Genomic DNA, 18,206 nt, shown 5'->3' on the forward strand with positions numbered 1-18,206 from the left:
CGGCTTCTTTGGTCTTGAATCTTAAGGATTGCAAACCCAATACGTCCACAACAGAACATTTAATTTGTGTGACATATGCCATGTCGAGTCACAGCAACCGAGCTCTGCATCTTTAAACACTGACTCATATAACGGTGGAACCAGGTGAGGTCTGGCCCCAGGTGCTGGCTGTTGCATGCATTGCTGAGCAATTCTGAGGTATGAATATTAGGTTAGGCTGAAGAATAGAAATACAAGGTGCAGGAAGGTGGGGGGGGGGGGAATAGGAGAAATGGGACTTTCCTTTTTTTGTTTATGGATTTGGGTGGATTTTAATGTCACAGAGCAGATTTCGAGCGACTCACTGGGACATCTGATGTATCTGCATCAATGCATTCCATTCCGTGACCCAGAACTCCTTTGATCTTCCAGGAGCCACCCATACCCACAGAACTTGTGCTGAATTCATGCGTTGATTATGTGTTTATTTAGCTCTAGGAATGTGCTAGGCTCTGTATAGAACACAGGAGGTCTGCAGCCCTGCATGGCTGTACAGTGTGCTACTGCTGTTAATCATTTGTGTAGATTTGTGTTTGGGTGGTGGTGTTTTTTTTTTTTTAAAAGGAAAACCTGCTTTACAGTCTTTATTTACTTGACCTGCTTATTGATGTAATCCTGCATTGCAGGGGGTTGGACTAGATGACCCTTGGGGTCCTCTACAATTCTACGATTCTGTGACCTTCACAGTAACTCTTCAAGCCTGGCCACTGGGGTCCAAGCCACTCATTGCAATGCATCTTTGTGGAATTCTAGCTAAGTAGCTGCTTCTCTGTGGCAAAGCATCACCTGAAAGGAAAAGAAACTCTGGGGTCTGTACACAATTTTCCTCCTGCAGAGGAACCAAGGTAAACATGCCTCTGCAATCCTAACTCACTATTCGGAAGCAAACTGTGAAGCAAGGGTTTTGTGTGGTGCTGAGGGGACATGCATTTCAGGGACTTCTTTTCAGAGCAGGAGCACCATGGTAATTGATGGAAATAACCCTTGGTCTGGCATGTGAATGAGTAAATAATGAGCCAGTAAATTTGACTGGGATGGCTGGGGCAACCCAACCAGATGGGCTAGGTATATATAATAAAATTATTATTATTACTATTGTTTGTGGCAGAGCAGCACAGAGGAAATCAGAGAATGAAGAAGTCAATCAGGCAGAGGCTGGATACTTCTTTTCTTTAATAGAGTTCCTACTTCAGGCTAGGAATCTAAATACAAGAAGATTGTTTGCGTTTCTGATTAAAAGCTAAATGTCACATTTGTGCTGGCTGACTATGTTTCATTAAAGCACAGTGCGTTTTGCAAGTTGAATCCATGCAGCTGTGTTCAGTGGAGCTTACTCCCAGGAAAACTATGCATAGGATTGCAGTCAGACCATTTAACCGATCAGGGATGCTAAGCCAGGTCTGCTCTGCCACATTCCAGCATGCTAACCACAATACCACCCTTTGTCAGCTGAATATTCTGTGCTACTCTTTGTATGTGTCTGTCTATATCTATATACACATGATTGATCAACTGCATTTTGGACTCTCCTTGAAGACATGGCTATAGGGATTGTCATGATCAGCTCTTGCACCTCAAAATTTACCACTACATCATTGACCACACCTATTGCCATAGTTGCACCAGGTCAGGTCTGAATTCCTACTATCCACTGCTGGGACCACGCAGTGTGGAGGATTCTGCAGCTGCTAAACAGCACCATTGTCTTGTCTAAGGCCATGCCATGTAGGACTTCAGCAAGATTCCCCCAGATCCACATCCAGCTTTCCATCATTTAGGCAATGCTGGCTATAGGCCTAATTATTCTGGCTTGAATGCAAGTTCTGGTGAAATCTGAAGAAGCTACTTTCAGCCTGAATACATTTTGTATTGATGTGCCGGTATCTCTGAGGCTGTTCAACTTATTTTATCTGTGACCAGATCTTCCTTCGTTCTAGATTTCTGAATGGCAAATACAATGCAGCAGATTGGGGGAGACTTGTCAAAACGAATAGGATTGTGGGGTGGTTAAGCTTATCATTCCTCTATGTGAGCCTTGTGTACCTCAGTTCATGCCCCTTATTGTTCCGCGTACATAAAAACAGTATTCTTGTGTTCTGTGTCAATTCATCCAGAATACCTAACATTCTGTAGTCCCCTGTGCACGTTCACTAATGTGGATTACAATCCCCCCACTTCATGCATTTGAAAGGTTGGGTGCCAATTTTTTTTTTTTAAAGATCCATCCTTTAACCACCTTGTTTTGTGATTTCATCAGGGTGGTTAAGAAACAGCTAATCCACATTAAGTGATCTCAAATATGCACCCCTTAGATCAGTATACAAACAAATTGTATAGTGGATTGCCCTTGGGGAGGAAGAAGGGGAAAAAAATCACTAGAGTCATTTCAGTTTGAGTGCTGAGGTTTCAAATCTTCCTCACAGTTCATGCCAGGGCTTGGCGTAAACCCACTTAAATCTCAGGGTAACCAGCGAAGGGATGGTGGAATAATAATATTTTTTAAAAAAACAACCCTTATTGATCTTTATTGAAGGTTTACGGCTTTGACTTTAATTACAACAGTTTGATACAGCCAAAGGAGCTAGGGGAGGGGTGAAAAAGAGAGTCCTGTAGGAAGGTTTTATTCTGAGACATCTGTAGGTTGGCAGCTGTGCCAGCCATGTCAAATAACAGAAGCGGCAGAGCCAAGAACCTCGGTGTGTTTGTTGGTGACAGTGTTGTGAATATTGGTTGCACTGCACTATGACAGCATCTCTCCACGCCGCCCCCTTTCCTCCTTTTGCATATGTTTTTTGTGTGAGTGTGTGTGTGTGTGTACATATGGAACAGAGAGGCTGCCTTGTGTTTTAATTCTTAGCAGCGCTTCCTTAGCTTGCTGTTGTGTGTGTGTGTGTGTGTGTGTGTGTGTGTGTGTGTGCATCAGCATCCTTGCAGAGCAATTTTGCTAATTATATTGGGCAATCCACTTTAAATTCAGGAACATTGCAAGTTTGCAACTGTAACGTTTTGACTGGCAAGAATGACCAGGCTTCTCTCTCTCTCTCTCTCTCTCTCTCTCTCTCTCTCTCTCTCTCTCTCTCTCTCCCTCTCCCCTCCGCCCCCCTCCCCATTTCACAGTGAGCTAGTTGAAGGAAGCTGGCATTGTCGCAGAGTGAAAGCTCTGCAGAAGTGCCGCAGGTTTTTTCATATGGAAATGTGAAATAATGGGGTGATTAAATAGAGCTGTATATTAAAGTACATCTGACATTAGAATTAGCATAATGTGCTCTAGCCCTAGGCTGAGTACTTTATTTGCCATCTGCGTCGGACCAAAATCCCCTGGGGAAGCGCTAAAATATTCTGAATAAACTCAGCCCGAGTTCTTATTGAGAGTAAAATACCATTTGTGGCACGTCGTATTGATTCGTCTTAATTGCGGTGCAGAAAAGAACATTCAGTCGCCGATGACTTTTGTACTCTATGACAAGTCGGCTGGAGTTATTCTAACAGTGCAGTTGGTTAACCTGAACAGACTGTGGTGCTGGGAGAAGGAGGAAAAAAACCCTTATCTTCAGCCACATAAAGTACAATATCATCTTATTTTTCCCTTGGATTTTCTGAGGCAAAAGCCTTTTTAAAAAAAAAAAAAAAAAAGGGCATACGCATGCACATACATACATAAGGGCAGTAAAGGCTAAAGAAAAAACTAGAGAACCCATCCATTAAAATTAAAATTCTCACCATTCACACAGGCACAGTTCAACATGGATATAACTTGCTCATGGGCTTCCATCACCTGAGCCATTAGTTCATGAGATTTACTATCTATATTTCCTAAGCGCATAAGATATTCCTGTATTTGAAACTGTGCTGAGGTTGATTGTTGCAGTAGCGAGATGTGTTATTTTCCCATTCAAATAGGTTCGCTGAGCACCTTCCTTTATAATATGTATTTAAAAAAACGCACCACCTAAACATTTAGTCTAAAACGGGGGGTGGGGGGGGGAATGGTGTAATCTGTGCAATTCTGTCAAAATTCGCATTCAGTTTTCACCCTATAATTTCCTGTCATTGTACACAATTTACATATTCAAACATTCCCAACAAACCTTAGCCTAGGATGTTTTTATTACAAATTCAGATCAAGGGAATAACCTTTAACTTCAGAGACAAATGAGACAAATTTACAAGTGCATGTCTGCTGTTTTCTTGTGTTTTATAAATCCCTGTGGACCTGAACACTTTTGCTATAACGCCACTCTGAACAATATACATATATTACTACTTGTTTGTAGTGCTTTAGTAATGAGTCCCCTTTGTATTAGATAACCTATATAATTCAGCACACAGGCTCTCCATAACGTCAATTATCTCCTCATAGCTAAATGTACATTCCATTAAAACATGATTTACAGCCCTTGCAATACTTCTTAGGCCTGAACGTGGAGATTTTGTGGATTCGGAGAAGCAGGGATAGTAACTTGGTGTTTGTTAAAGAAGTCGTGAATTAAAATAATACACTCTTTCCTTTACTAGCTAGGAATAGATACCTAATATTCCCCAGAGTGTTCCTTGTTAAAACACGGTGAACATTCATGGCGGGGGGCATGTCAATTTCTTCTTCTTACTTTTTAGGTGCCATTTATCGTTTTTGAAAATTCACACTGCATTTTTCACCCTGATTAATATTTCCCATCCTCACTTTCTCCTAAGTTTAGGAAACTGGATCGCGGTTCATTTCTGTAAGATCATGATCTCCAAAAACCGTCCTGAAAAGAAAAGAAAAAAGGTGGGGGAGAGAAAGAAAGCAGGGAAAATCCTTTTGCCAGCTTTCAAACAAACTACTGTATAGGAGATAGATTTTAAAGGCAAGCTGCTGGCTTATTTCATACATTGCAGCAAAGACATTAGACATAGACATTATTTCAAATGGCTATGAATGTGTTATGCAAAAGGAAAAGACCTAAAATGTCCTTGAGAAGTATGGTGTTTCTTCTCAAAGGCTATAAATGTGGCACTATGTATAAAAACCACCATACCACAGGTGAATCATACAGCCTTTTCATTTCACTAATGGGTAAATCTTTTCCACCTTAAACTAATGTGCCTTTTCCTTCTTTTGTCAAACTAATGATTCTTCCAGTTTTATAAAAACTGTTCTATAAATTTGCCCCGTCCATCCATCTTCTGCCTACGTCTATTTAGCATTCCTATCTTGAATATACATTAAAAAAAACAACATGAAGCATACATCAAACCATTTAGGTGCTAATTATAGGATTTAGCTGGAAAACATTGGGCGAAAAAAGGCTAACTTAAAAGTTAGCTCATTGCTTTATTATAGAAAAGACCTTTCCGGTTCCTCTGCATTTTTCTCTTTCTGATATAACAACTGTTGTAGATTTTAGAGTTTGATACTAATTTATAGGCATCCATGGAGATATAATGAAATTCACGGTTTTCTCTCATTTGCATAGCATACAGGGAATATAGATACATTCCCAAACTTGTTTAGTGGTTTTGAAGCAGCAACAGAAAGCAGAGCCTTTGTCATAAGTGGAGTACCCAGAACTGCTAACGACTACTTAAGAATCTGAAATTGCTATTTCTTTTTTAAATAGTACATTTGATGGCATTATTTAGGGTTAACGACCGTCTCTCTCCACAGACTGTGTCAGAGTTCCTAGTCTGAGTGAATGTTACTTACATTTTATACAAATGATTTCTTTGGGGGGTGGGGTTCGTGGCTGTGGGCAGCATATTGGTGTGGTAAGTCGGTCTTTGTTGTTGTTCAGAACTACAATGCCCTCTAGACGTTTCCTCAGCCACAAGGGACCTTCTTACCCATGAGCAGCTCCTATGTGGCTGAGAGAATGTCTAAATGACATACACATTTTCCCATGATGTATAGCTGGGTGCCATGAGGGTGACTGAACTCCCAGTCGTGAATGGCTTGGTCTCCAGAGCTAGCTATTAGTACAGCTGTCTCTTTTTTTTAATATTTGCCAATGACATTCCTGATGGGTTGGCATATTATTTTTGATCAACAAAGCGTGTTATTACAAATGTGTTGATGAGCCCTTAATTGCGTGTTGGTTGGTATTTGTTATTTGTAAATTCTTTAAGTCTTGCATAACTCAACCTGTTAACTTTGAGAAGGACGAGGATGGAGGTTAGTGAGATGGCTTCATATTTATACTGACATAGTTGTGATCAGATTGTGATCGAATGCACATATATTTGATCATATTCAGTATGTCTTACCTCTCAGGTTGTCCCTGATATCTATGCAATCCATTCCTGGTAATGGCTGAAGAAGGCTCAACCTGGACTAACAATGAAAACTGGAGATATGTGTATCTTAATCTCATGGAAACACTATTTTTCCATCATGAGCAGTAAATGATTACACTGTTTGTTAAAAGAAGGAAAGACGTACAAATAGCAAGTATTTGGTCTTGACTCTTATCTGTTGTTGGTTGAATCTATGGCCCACTGAAGTCCATGAAAAGAAACACGAGCTGAAAAAAGTATATATATAACGAGCTGAAAAAAGTATTTAAGTATACTTTCACTAAGAAACCAGAGGCCTTCCTCCTGGGTATAGTCGGCCAGAAGGTGTTAAAGAAGGACCGAACATTCTTTATGTATGCTACAACGGCAGCAAGGATACTTATCGCTAAGAACTGGAAAACTCAAGATTTACCCACACTGGAAGAATGGCAGATGCAGCTGATGGACTATATGCAATTGGCGGAAATGACCGGCAGAATCCGAGACTTGGGAGAAGAAAAGATTGAAGAAGACTGGAGGAAATTCAAGATTTATTTACAAAAATATTGTAATTTGGTGGAATGTTAAGAAGGGTGCTTGATTACAAAAAATTGGCCATCACTAATTTGGATTTGAATTGGAAGATAAGTGAGATTTTAGAAAACAAAAATTGCTGAAGAACTGTTCTTTATTATTTATCATTTAAAAGAGCGACTATAAATTACATGATAATTTGCTTGGAAAAATGTATTTACAATGTAAGTGTGAACGGGAAACGTGAGGAAGTCCAAAAAGGTTTGAAAATTTGTTAAGACAAAAGGAATGTTGTTTATTATTTTTGTATTTGTTATAAAAAACCCTAATAAATATCTTTATAAAAAAAAAAAAGAAAAGAAACACTTGCATTGTCTTAGGAAACCAAAAATTAATGCCCCTTATTAGCTAGGTAGAAAATTCTGGTCTAGACTATTTAATATAAAAGCATACCAACTGTTGTAAGCTATGGGGCATGAAATAATTTACCAGTTGTGTGTTTTCCATCTCATTGGGATGAAAGGTCTCATTTCGCATCTAACAGCAAACAATAGATTGTGGTTTGTCATGCTTGTGGAGATTTCTGCTTATACACTGCTCTCCTCTAGCCAGTGGGAGCAATGAACGACAATCCTTGCCTTAGAATTACATCTGAATTGGGGTTCATAGATTATTTCAGTCAAACCACAAGTGGGGATCTAAGAACAAAAATAGCTTAACATCATGGTTTGTTTGGAGAAACACAGAGTATGATCCTTGGTTTGCATGTTAATATTAGGGATCATGGCTACTCCTGCCAACAAGAGGAGAGGGGCAAAGTGAGAGCCTTGTGTGCATTCACAGTAAGGTATTAATTATTCTTTACTGTGGCATGCAAACACCCAAAGCTATATTTTATGAAGGGATACTTGCAGTGCTAGATATCTCATAATTCATACATTCACTGACTTGGTTTATTCTCATAAAGTTCTCCAAATGTTCATGACCTTTTGTGGGCTCAACTCTTCCGCTATGTTGCCCACTTTGCTGCATTCTTTAACTACAATCTCATATTCCTTCTACATTTGTAAAACCATTAAAATGAACACTGGTAGATCCAGTCAGATGTCTGTTTCCAACATTGGCTGGGCAGATGCCTCTAGCGAGTACAGGATATACAACTTTCCCCTGCTCCCAACCCCAAGTCAAGCTTCCATTCTCTAGTTCCCATTAAGCTATAGTAATAATAATAATTTTTATTTATTTATTTATACATACATACATACATACATACATACATACATACATACATACCCTGTCCATCCGGTTAGGTTTCCCTAGCCACTATGGGCAGCTTCCAACAGATTAAAAACAGAGTAACACTTCAAACATTAAAAACTTCCCTAAACAGGGCTGCCTTCAGATGTCTTCTAAAAGTCAGATAGTTGTTTATTTCCTTGACATCTGATTGGGGGGGGGGGATTTTACAGGGCGGGTGCCACCACCGAGAAGGCCCTCTGCCATTACAACTTACACTTCTTCCCGAAATCCTTTCCTGCATCCCACTTCATTTCCAGAGCAAGCTTGTGCAACGTGTGAGCCACCCAACCTTAATGTAGTCCACCAATCATCTGCCAGGTGGTTGACAACTGTTTTTGCAGTGCTAGGCCGTGGGGGGTGGAATAGGGTGCATTTGGCTTGGCAGGTCACAGAGTTGCAGGCCTATTCCAAAATGCACTAGCACCCTTGTCCTTTCCATCTCACCTTGCATCAGTCAAATAATGCTTTATTTAGTGGTACTGAAGTTCTTTTGTCAGTGCTAATGTAACACCGTGTTTCATTGACTTCCTCTTGGTGACATTGTTGGCTTGTAATGTTTTGAGTGGGCACCAGAGCACCACCAGATGAGTGTTGTCTAGCGCCACTTGTACGAAGAGGAACAAAACATCATTCCCACCCCCAGATGTGGGCTGCTCCCATTCCTGTAGGAGGCAGTCTGTTTTTTTGCCTCGTTTGAAGTTGGGTGTCTTTCTCAAGGGCTCCTCTGACCCGGCAATACCATTGGGGGAAAACAGCTGCAACTGCATCTTTACTCTTATGACTGATAGTTCGTCTTTGCTTCCTTTTATTCACTACTGCTTTTATTTGGCCTAACCTGTTGCAAGGACAGTTCTGTTCATATCGGCCCTCTTCCCAAACTCTCACTGGACTGCAAACCGTGATCAAGAGCAGATAAGTTGTGCAGCAAAAAAAAAAAATAGCTTGCAGTGCAGATAGCTCTAGATGACTCAAGCAAGTAAACCGAGAGAAAGATCTTTCTTCTGCCACAAAATCAGGCGATTAATGAATTATGTTAATTCCCTGCCTTATTTTAATTGTTCGGTATAGAATGCCACAGTAGTGCTTCCTAAGGAGAGAGCAGGCCTTACTTATGATTAAGTGAGCTGTTTCTCTGAAGCTGCTGTAACGTGACCACATTTGAAACCACGAGGTAAATTCCATGTTAGATTTCAAGGAAGAGAGAAAAACAATGGGCTGCAACCTTGTAATCCTAATGGTAGCTAACCAGTGAGTCATTTAACATATCCACTTAGATATCGTACAGTAGCCGAAGTCATCCAAAACTTTGTGTGTGTGTGTGTTACCTGGTTTGTGGCTCGCGCTTTCTGCTTCTGAAATTTCTGGCACTTGAAAAAGAGGAAATGGTTCAATCATTTTGCTATTTGGTATAGCACAGGAGTGTTTTTGGCACACCAGAGGTTCAGTTTCCATATGCTTTCTGGGGATATACCCTTAAATAGATTGCCAGTCAAATGTCGAGTTCCCCGCTAGTTTTTGTTCTTTGAGAAACATGAAATCTTTTTTTCCCCATGGCTTCAATTCCTTTTTCTTTTTAATATCATCAACTGATCTTATGAAAAGGCTTGTTAAAACCAGTGCTTTCAATTAAAGCGTTTTAATTCAATAATAATTCAATTAAAGGTGTGTGTGTTTTATTGAGCATCCACACTGCTATTATTGGTGGTATTAGAATACAAAAACGTAAGTGGGAGCAATTATTTAAATGCTCGTTATGTGGAGAAAAAGCAGTAGAGGTAGCTATAGAGGAGGCAGATACATGTCTGCTCCTGAGTGTTAATACTAAACATGCCCTCTCTTTTAAATCTTGCAAGTTGCTATTTTCATGGATTTCTAAAGCTGCACTGAAGCACCATTAAACATACCTTATGTTTTTATTGCCTCTGTTGCAGCTTTTTAAAGTGAGCATGCAGTGTTTTGTGAAGGAGAGCTAAAGGAAGTTTTTTGGGGGGGAATGTTCCCTCTAAGGGTGCCCAGGGAGAAAATGGACAGAAACAGGATGGTACACTCCCTAATGGAACTATGCCTGTTACTAGCTGCCATTAGATTCTTCATATTGCTAATTTACATAAATTGGAATTAATTGTGCATGCGGTAATTGGAGGTTTTTTAAAAAATAAAAATAAAACTCTTAAGGACAGTGAAACCTACTAACTCCTTTGTTCTATTATTTTCCCCTGTATTGTAACAAATGAAAATGGTTTAGGTAAAGTACAAGAATGTAGTTCATTCTTTATTAGAGCCATTTGTAACATAAAGTTACAAGATGGCTTGCAATAAGTAAGTAAAATGTTAAATAAAATAAAAGGGGGGGAAAACTGAACAAATATACAAGAAAAGTAAAATGCACCGCGGCCCATAATTAAAACACAAGAGTTAAAGCTAGTGATATATAAAATACTTTGGGTGTTAATTCAACCTTTGGCCTCCAATGAAAGGCAAACATTATGTTATTAAGCAAATGGCTTTGCAGGTGCAAGCCTATGCATGGTTTTGCTTATGAGTAAGTTAGCGCCATTCAGTTTAGTAGGTGTATACTTACGGACTCATTGTTAAAACTGTGTTTATGGAAGACAATCTTACTCGGCTACGAGTGATCGCCAAAGAAGAAGATAGATAGATATATTGCTCCTTATTTCAACATAAAAGCAAAAGCAAATCTCCCTTAAAGCATGATTTCCGGATTATTTTGCTTCATCCGGGTATAATACATCTCACCCTGCTCCCAAGAAACATCTTTCTCACTATGCACTATAATTTGCAGAGAAGTGCAACTTTTAGTGAATCCCTGATTAGCTTTCAAGTGCTGATTTCTCTAAGCATGACAACAGGAAGTTTAAGCACAAAACAATCCCATACTGACATCGTTTCTTTGTGAGTGTGTCTTGCTCCCCCATGTTAGCGCATGGTCAATCCTCTGCTACCTGCAGACAGGCAGTGAGTATGCCCATTGGAAGGATATCCCCGCCTTAATCCATGGGTAGGCAAACTAAGGCCCGGGGGCTGGATCCAGCCCAATCGCCTTCTAAATCTGGCCTGCATGTTTTTACATGAGTAGAATGTGCCCTTTTATTTAAAATGCATCTCTGGGTTATTTGTGGGGCCTGCCTAGTGTTTTTACGTGAGTAGAATATGTGCTATTATTTAAAATGCATCTTTGGGTTATTTGTGGGGCATAGGAATTCGTTCATTTTTATTTTTTATTTCAAAATATAGTCCGGTTCCCCACAAGGTCTGAGGGGCAGAGGACCGGTCCACTGCTGAAAAAGTTTGCTGACCCCTGACCTAATCCCTTCCTCCAGGAGTAATGTTTTTTTATTTTATTTTTTATTTATTTATTAAATTTGTATACCACCCATCATTCGCAGATCTCAGGGTGGTGCACAACCTACATTTACAATATAAAAACCACAAAAATACATAATAAAAAATAAGAACAACAGCAAACCAATAATTCCCCCCAACCCAACCCCCCCACATTTAAAAGGGCATCGGATGTCAATCAGCCAAAGGCCTGGTTGAAGAGGAACATTTTCTCCTGGCACCTAAAGGTGTATAATGAAGGTGTCGGGCGAATATCCCTAGGGAGAGCATTCCATAAATGGGGAGCCACTCTTCTTCCTTAAAGTCCTTTGAATCAAAACTATCAACATTAACTACTGACTATATAAAAAGGGACTTGACCGGGGAGAGGTTAAGTATGTCTGTGTGCCTCCTTGCAGCGGAGGAGGTAAGGGAGCTGGTAAACCTAGGTCAGAGTAAACCCAGCAGTAACTGCTCAGTGAAAGAAAGAAAAAAGACTCAGCAGAAACTCTGGAGGATGGAATTTGTCCTAGCTACTCTGGTGAGTGCCCAGTGCAAAAACTGCTTCAAACATGGACAATGCCACAGTGAGAAACCATGCCTTGTGTGGGAGTACTAACTTCAGCTGCGCTTTTGCTTTGCTTTGTGTCCCTTTCTTTTTTTTAAGAGCGCATTCACGTTTTGAACATAATGTCACCCATCACAGAGCAAGGGAGAGAACGATTATTTGTTTTCAGAATAAGTCTACCCTCAGAATAGGCAGGTGGGTTCAGCAAATGCACAGTCTATAATTACTCGCATAGGTTTAAGCTAAGGGATACTCAAAGAAAGGCTCTCGTTATTTAATTGAATTCGTTTGTTAGAAGTCATTTGCTAGATGCTTGTTATGCGCCAAAATAGAACTGGGTGGCAAAAGCCTTGGGGCAGGGAGTGGCTGGGAGCCACAGAGGTGGCGTGGTCTACTGGTAGACCTAAAGGTGGGGGAATTGGTGGTCCCTGAGGGGATTCACCCCACTTGGGAACCCAGAGGCAAGAGGGGTGTATGGTGTGGTTGATGGCTGCGCACCCCGGAAATGATCTCTTTCAGCTTCTGCCTTCTGGAAGAAGGTACAGGGTTATAAAGACTAGGACTAGCCACCTGAGAAACAGTTTCTATCCAAATGCGATTTTGGTTTTAAATGCAGTGTAAGGAGTCTCTATGGGATTGTATTGTATTTTTAAAATGGGGTATCAGAGTTTTTAGGGGGCTAACCAGGCTGGGATAGCAGGCTTGTTGGTTTTTAATATCTTATGTTGATATTTCCCCCCAATTTCATTGTTCTGTATGGGACAATGACAATAAAGATTATCATATCGTATATATGCAGCTTCCCAGCTAACCACTTGGGGGAATGGTAGCAGGGCTCTGGTTCCTGCTCAAAGGTGGTTGGGAGAAGGGTCTGCTCATGTTCTGCTTAATAAGCACCTGCTTGGCCACTCTAGGAAACAGATAGTCTCATCCAAGAGGGCTTTGCATATGGCTCTTAAGTGCGTCTACAAGTGGCTGATTAGGAATTAGAATCTGTTAGCTAATCTACCCCCATGCTGCCCCTTCTTGGAGACAAACTCGGTTCTGTAGCCACATTCTCCACCCACTATGACATCTTGAGGCCTTGTGAATTCAGGATCTTGAGAGAAGTAACCTCTGTAGAGTCCTCGGTGAACCTTACATCACAACTCGTGCATTATTTAGTCCATTTAAATTAATCACTGTTTCAGACACAGTGTGTAATAACAATAATTTATTATTTGTACCCCGTCCACTCTGGGCGGCTTCTAACAAAGATTAAAAATACATCAAAATGTCACACATTAAAAACTTCTGTCTTCTGAATGTCAGGTAGTTGTTTATCAATTTGACATGTGATGGGAGGGCATTCCACAGGGCGGGCGCCACTACCGAGAAGGCCCTCTGCCTGGTTCCCTGTAACTTGGCTTCTCGCAGGGAGGGAACCGCCAGAAGGCCCTTGAAGCTGGACCTCAGTGTCCAGGCAGAACGATGGGGGTGGAGATGCTCCTTCAGGCAATAGAGTTCTGTGGATGAGGAAGGGGGTAGAGAAGAGCCATTCAAGAATAGTCAGTCAAGGATAATGACACAAGTTTATTGTATAACTGCAAAAAAAAATTTGCTGTAAAAAGATAAGGCTGCATAGCAGTGCAACTGTAGTTCAGTATTCTGTAGATGTAATCTAGTCAGACACCACCACCCCAGAAGGACTGAGAGCATTGGACGTAACGCAAAGCAAAGAGGGCAAGGGGAGGAAGCCAGTGTGACTCAAGAGTCCCACTTTCACATCTTTGTACTGTAGCAAGTTAAAAGGAAAACTCTCCCATCTCTCCCATGGTGATAATGCTTGAAGTTGGCTGTTCCGTCAGGAGCTCAACCTTCCGCTTCAGACTAACACAGGGACCACCCCATGTACTAAAAGCACATTCTGTATTAGAACTTCTGTATTAGAAGTACATTTAGTTCCGTGTACTAAAGAAATTCTGTAAGTATGGATCCTTATATAACCAAAATGGCACCTTCCACACATAAGACAGGGGTATGAACAGGATTTGGGGGACCCCAAGATTTGCAAAATTATGAAAAACATCCCTAGGGAGGAAAAAATGCTGAGAGGGATGTGGAAGAGAAACCCAAACTGCCCAGTGAGGACTTTATCTTCCCCCCCAGTAATGTGTAATGTGCAAAGCCACATTGAGGACACTCACACCAAAGTAGGGTCCCCCCCACCAAGAATAGGCACTCTGCTTTATTAACTATAAGGGTCACTTTATAGCACTATTAGACCGTTCCTGGGCATTTTTAAAATACTTAGCAAGTTTTAGCATATAAAAATGTTCAGAGTGGATCTTCAAAGACTTTTTGACATTGTTCTGTTCTTAAAAGTGAGCATCCACACTGCTCAGGGCAACTTCGAGGCAAGATAACCATGAAGTGATAATATGGAAATGAACATTTTATTTTTTTATTTTCTGTAAGTATGAAAAAAAATAATAAAGGAGAGTCTAGGGAGAGCCTTTGAGGGCTGTGAAACTGAAGCAGGGGAGGAAGAAGGAGAAAAAAAAATAAGTGAATCTGTCAGAGCTGAGTAGCCTGCAGTCAATTTTGCCATTGTGAACAGGGGGCTGCCGAACAGAAGAGTTTAGGGGCATGAAAGAGAAATGAAAGAAAAACAAAGGAAAGAGCTGCTACTGTTATGACCGATAACTTGTCATATCAGTATCTTATGCCAGTAATACACACTAATAAGCTGGTTTTGAACGGGAATAAGAAAGCAGAAGTAAAATGGATTCATTCTTTCACTTGCATTTCACAGAGGTGATTTTTTAAAAAAATGCAAATTATTATTATTATTACTATTTTTAAAAAACACCACCACCACAAAAAACCAAAGCTTCTCAGCTGTATGAAACAAATGCCAGTGGCTAGCCAGCTGCCATTTTAAGGCTATATTTTTAATTTTATTTTTAAACCATCCATTAGACTGACCTTGGTCTTCAGCTCAGCCCACAACATACTGTTTTATCTATCTGCTTTTCATGAGGTAAATCTCTTTCCTGAGGTAAACCTCTTTCCTGGCAAATACAGAAGGGTTGTGCGAGGAAGGGGGAACTCTGTTATTAGGCAAACCAGTTTCCGGGAACACTGAGAGAAAACAGATAAATAGAGAATTCACTCTGCGACTTTAAAGAAGGAAGACCCAGTCAGCTGTGGGAAATCAGTCAATTAATTAGTGTTTATAAAATGGAGGTAAAGGGTGCCAAACAGTCTTTAATGTGAAGCTATATGACCTTGTAAGATTCTGCTCTTTGGTTGCTATTAGATCACACTTATTATTATTATTTTTTAAAGGGTTTTATTAAAGTCCATTCAAGGGTGAGTTGAGGTAAAACATATTGTTTAAAAAAAGCTTTTGACAGAATATGCTATATATTTTAGCCTGCCTCAGTGATTTCTGTCACATTCTATACTACGTATAGTGTTGTTTAAGAAACATTAAAGGTCTAGACTTCTTTTTGTCACATTCATTCTTGAGAAAGAAAGAAAAAAAATTAACTATTGGAAGTACTAATGGGAGCACTGACTGTTGAATAATCTTCAGAGCTGACATAAAACAACTTCTTCTGCCTGCCAAATGCCTCAGTTGCTAAGTTGATAGTAAAGGACATTTCTCTGCAGGATCATGGTCTATAAAATTGTTAGGGATTTCTGCGAGAATGCTTCTGGTTGTATGTCTTTTTCTTATGGGGCAACATTTAGTGTTTGGAAGCAGCAGCAACCAAAGCCATACAGCAAATTGCCCTACAGCAAGATTTTGGGTTAGGGTTGGATGAGAATGTCATATTTTCTCCATGAATCTTAAATCCCATCACTTAGAGCGGGGAAGCAAGTTTTTCCTAAAGTGTGACTAATGGCTCATTGACACTGGACTTGCTCTAAAGTCTATATTGCTCCAGCTTATAACTTACTTTATCTACTCTTAGGGACTAGTGTGCACCAAGATCTGTGCATCCTATGGGGTTTTCCTAGCTTCTCTGTTGATTGACTGATGAATGTCTCTCCCCCTCTTTCCCAATACTTAGGCTTTGTCCCGACTAATTGTTTATGTACAATGTGCAGATACCATTAATGTTGGTGATTTCAATGGGACTCGGGGAAATCGTCCCCACGTGCCGATATCTACATAATACTTGTTGCCTTCCAGCTCTTTGCAGAGAATACGCAAGGCATTCAAACAGCTCTAAGAGCCCTGTCTCTGCCAATCGGAACTACTATAATTGGGGAGTAGGAATCCAGATTTGTGATCTCTGTGTTGGCTTGGGGCAAGTCTGTAGGGCATTTTCTCCCTTAAATGGCATGAGATGTTGATTCAGGCATGCAAATGCCCTCATTCCCATTCATTCATGCTCTCTTATCATACCCAGGGCAAGCATCAGCGTGCTTGGCCATCTGCCCAGTGTCCATTGGGGCACATCTGGGGGGGGGTTGCGCATGCTCTAACACAGCTGTTCTCAACTTGTAGGTCCCCAGATGTTATTGGACTACAACTCCCATCATCCCTAGCTAGCAAGGCCAGAGCTCAAGGATGATGGGAGTTGTAGTCCAACAACATCTGGGGAGCCATAGGTTGAGAACCGCTGCTCTAACAGGACAGGGAGCCGCTGCTCTAACAGGGAGAAGATTCTCTTGTCCCATCATTGCGGCTTCTTCTTCTTCTTCTTCTTCTTCTTCTTCTTCTTCTTCTTCTTCTTCTTCTTCCTCCTCTTCTTCTGCTATTGCCAAGGCCAAACAGGAAGGAATGGATACATGGTGGTGGAGATTGCTATAGCGGATTGCCGCAACAAGAAGAAACCACTGCTTCTGCCAGTGCCAAAAGTGGGCTACAAGTCATAAGCACGGTTGAAAAATGTCGTGCACAAAGTCTTCTGCTCCTTTTTGTTTCCATGCTGCTAGCAACCAACAGAGCATGGTAGCAGGAACCTTGACTTGCGATAAGAGAACAGTGGTAGTTTCATAATAAAGGAAATTTGGACAGGACATCCCCACCCCACTCTCCATATTGGGCAATTCCTAGAGAATGGTACCATATTTAGAGGCATGTGTTTTGCAGAATCCTTTTCCTGTTTCTCACTGAGCCAGTCCAGACCATCTGAAAGCAGTAGAGTTAATTGTTCTGGGCTGTAATAAGGGTCAGACTTTTGGTTTTTTTAAATAACAATTTTGTCAATATCCTTGCTGTGAGAATATATTCATTTTCCGGCAGAGCACCCAGAAATCAGCTGCCATAGTTTTCCTGTGTAAAACAGATAGCTCCTGTGAAAAAGCTGAATGTGACATTTTAAAAAATCTGGAATGTATCTATATCTAGGAATTTGCCAGGTTTTATGGAAGTGTTCCTATTTAAGGTGATGATAAAACGTTTTGCTTTGTGTATCCAGGGATGGATTTTTTATTTATTTTTTGATAGCGAAATAATTGAGTGCTGAGCTCTAACTTGCCCACACCTGCCTCTCTTTTTTTCCTTTTTTTTTACAATTCTGAAGAAGGAATGTGTTTTTAAACGTTCATTCACTAGCTGAGAAGACAAAGCAACAGTAGATTAGGAAGACAAACAAGAGAGTCAAAAGTTCAAACTTTTTTTGGTATTAAATGACACGGTTTGAGTACTTCTGTATATAACCCAGTTCAAATATGGCTCCGGTGTCTGTTAACAACTACATCCAACTGTTATTATGGGTTTTCATAATTAGACAATTATTTATCTTCTGACGTGTTCAGGGCTTTCAATAAACACAGAAGCAGGATGGTTTCTTCGCAGGGTGCATTTTTTAAAAAAAGCTTAGATGGAATTCTAACACCACTGTTCTCGGTGAAAATAAGGCTGGATTAGAATATGGGAGATTGGCATTTGAAACCTACTTAGGGGTGTTCCTGGTAAAATCCCAGGCACATAAAGAACTGCCTTATATCAACTTGGCTCATTAGGCCCACCTAGGTCACTAAATCAATTGGCAGTGGTTCACCAATGTTTTAGCAGGAGCCCTCAACTACCTGGAGATGCCAAAGATTGAATTTAGGGACTTTGGACATGCAGAACATTTTCTAGCACTGAAGAAGCTTATTCGATTAAACAGAAGGGCACACATATTTAACCGATGAGCTTATGTTTGAGGGTAAACTTGATTGTTTTGAG

General features: G+C 40.5%; 1 protein-coding gene across 13 annotated transcripts in view; it reads left to right on the top strand.

Moving 5' to 3' along the window:
* The window catches only part of BCL11B (BCL11 transcription factor B), a 164,753-nt gene that overhangs the window by 134,907 nt on the left and 11,640 nt on the right, over window positions 1-18,206 (top strand). The window lies entirely within an intron of this gene.

This window comes from Podarcis gaigeae, assembly GCF_964106915.1.
Source record: "Podarcis gaigeae genome assembly, chromosome: 1".
NCBI lineage: Eukaryota > Metazoa > Chordata > Lepidosauria > Squamata > Lacertidae > Podarcis > Podarcis gaigeae.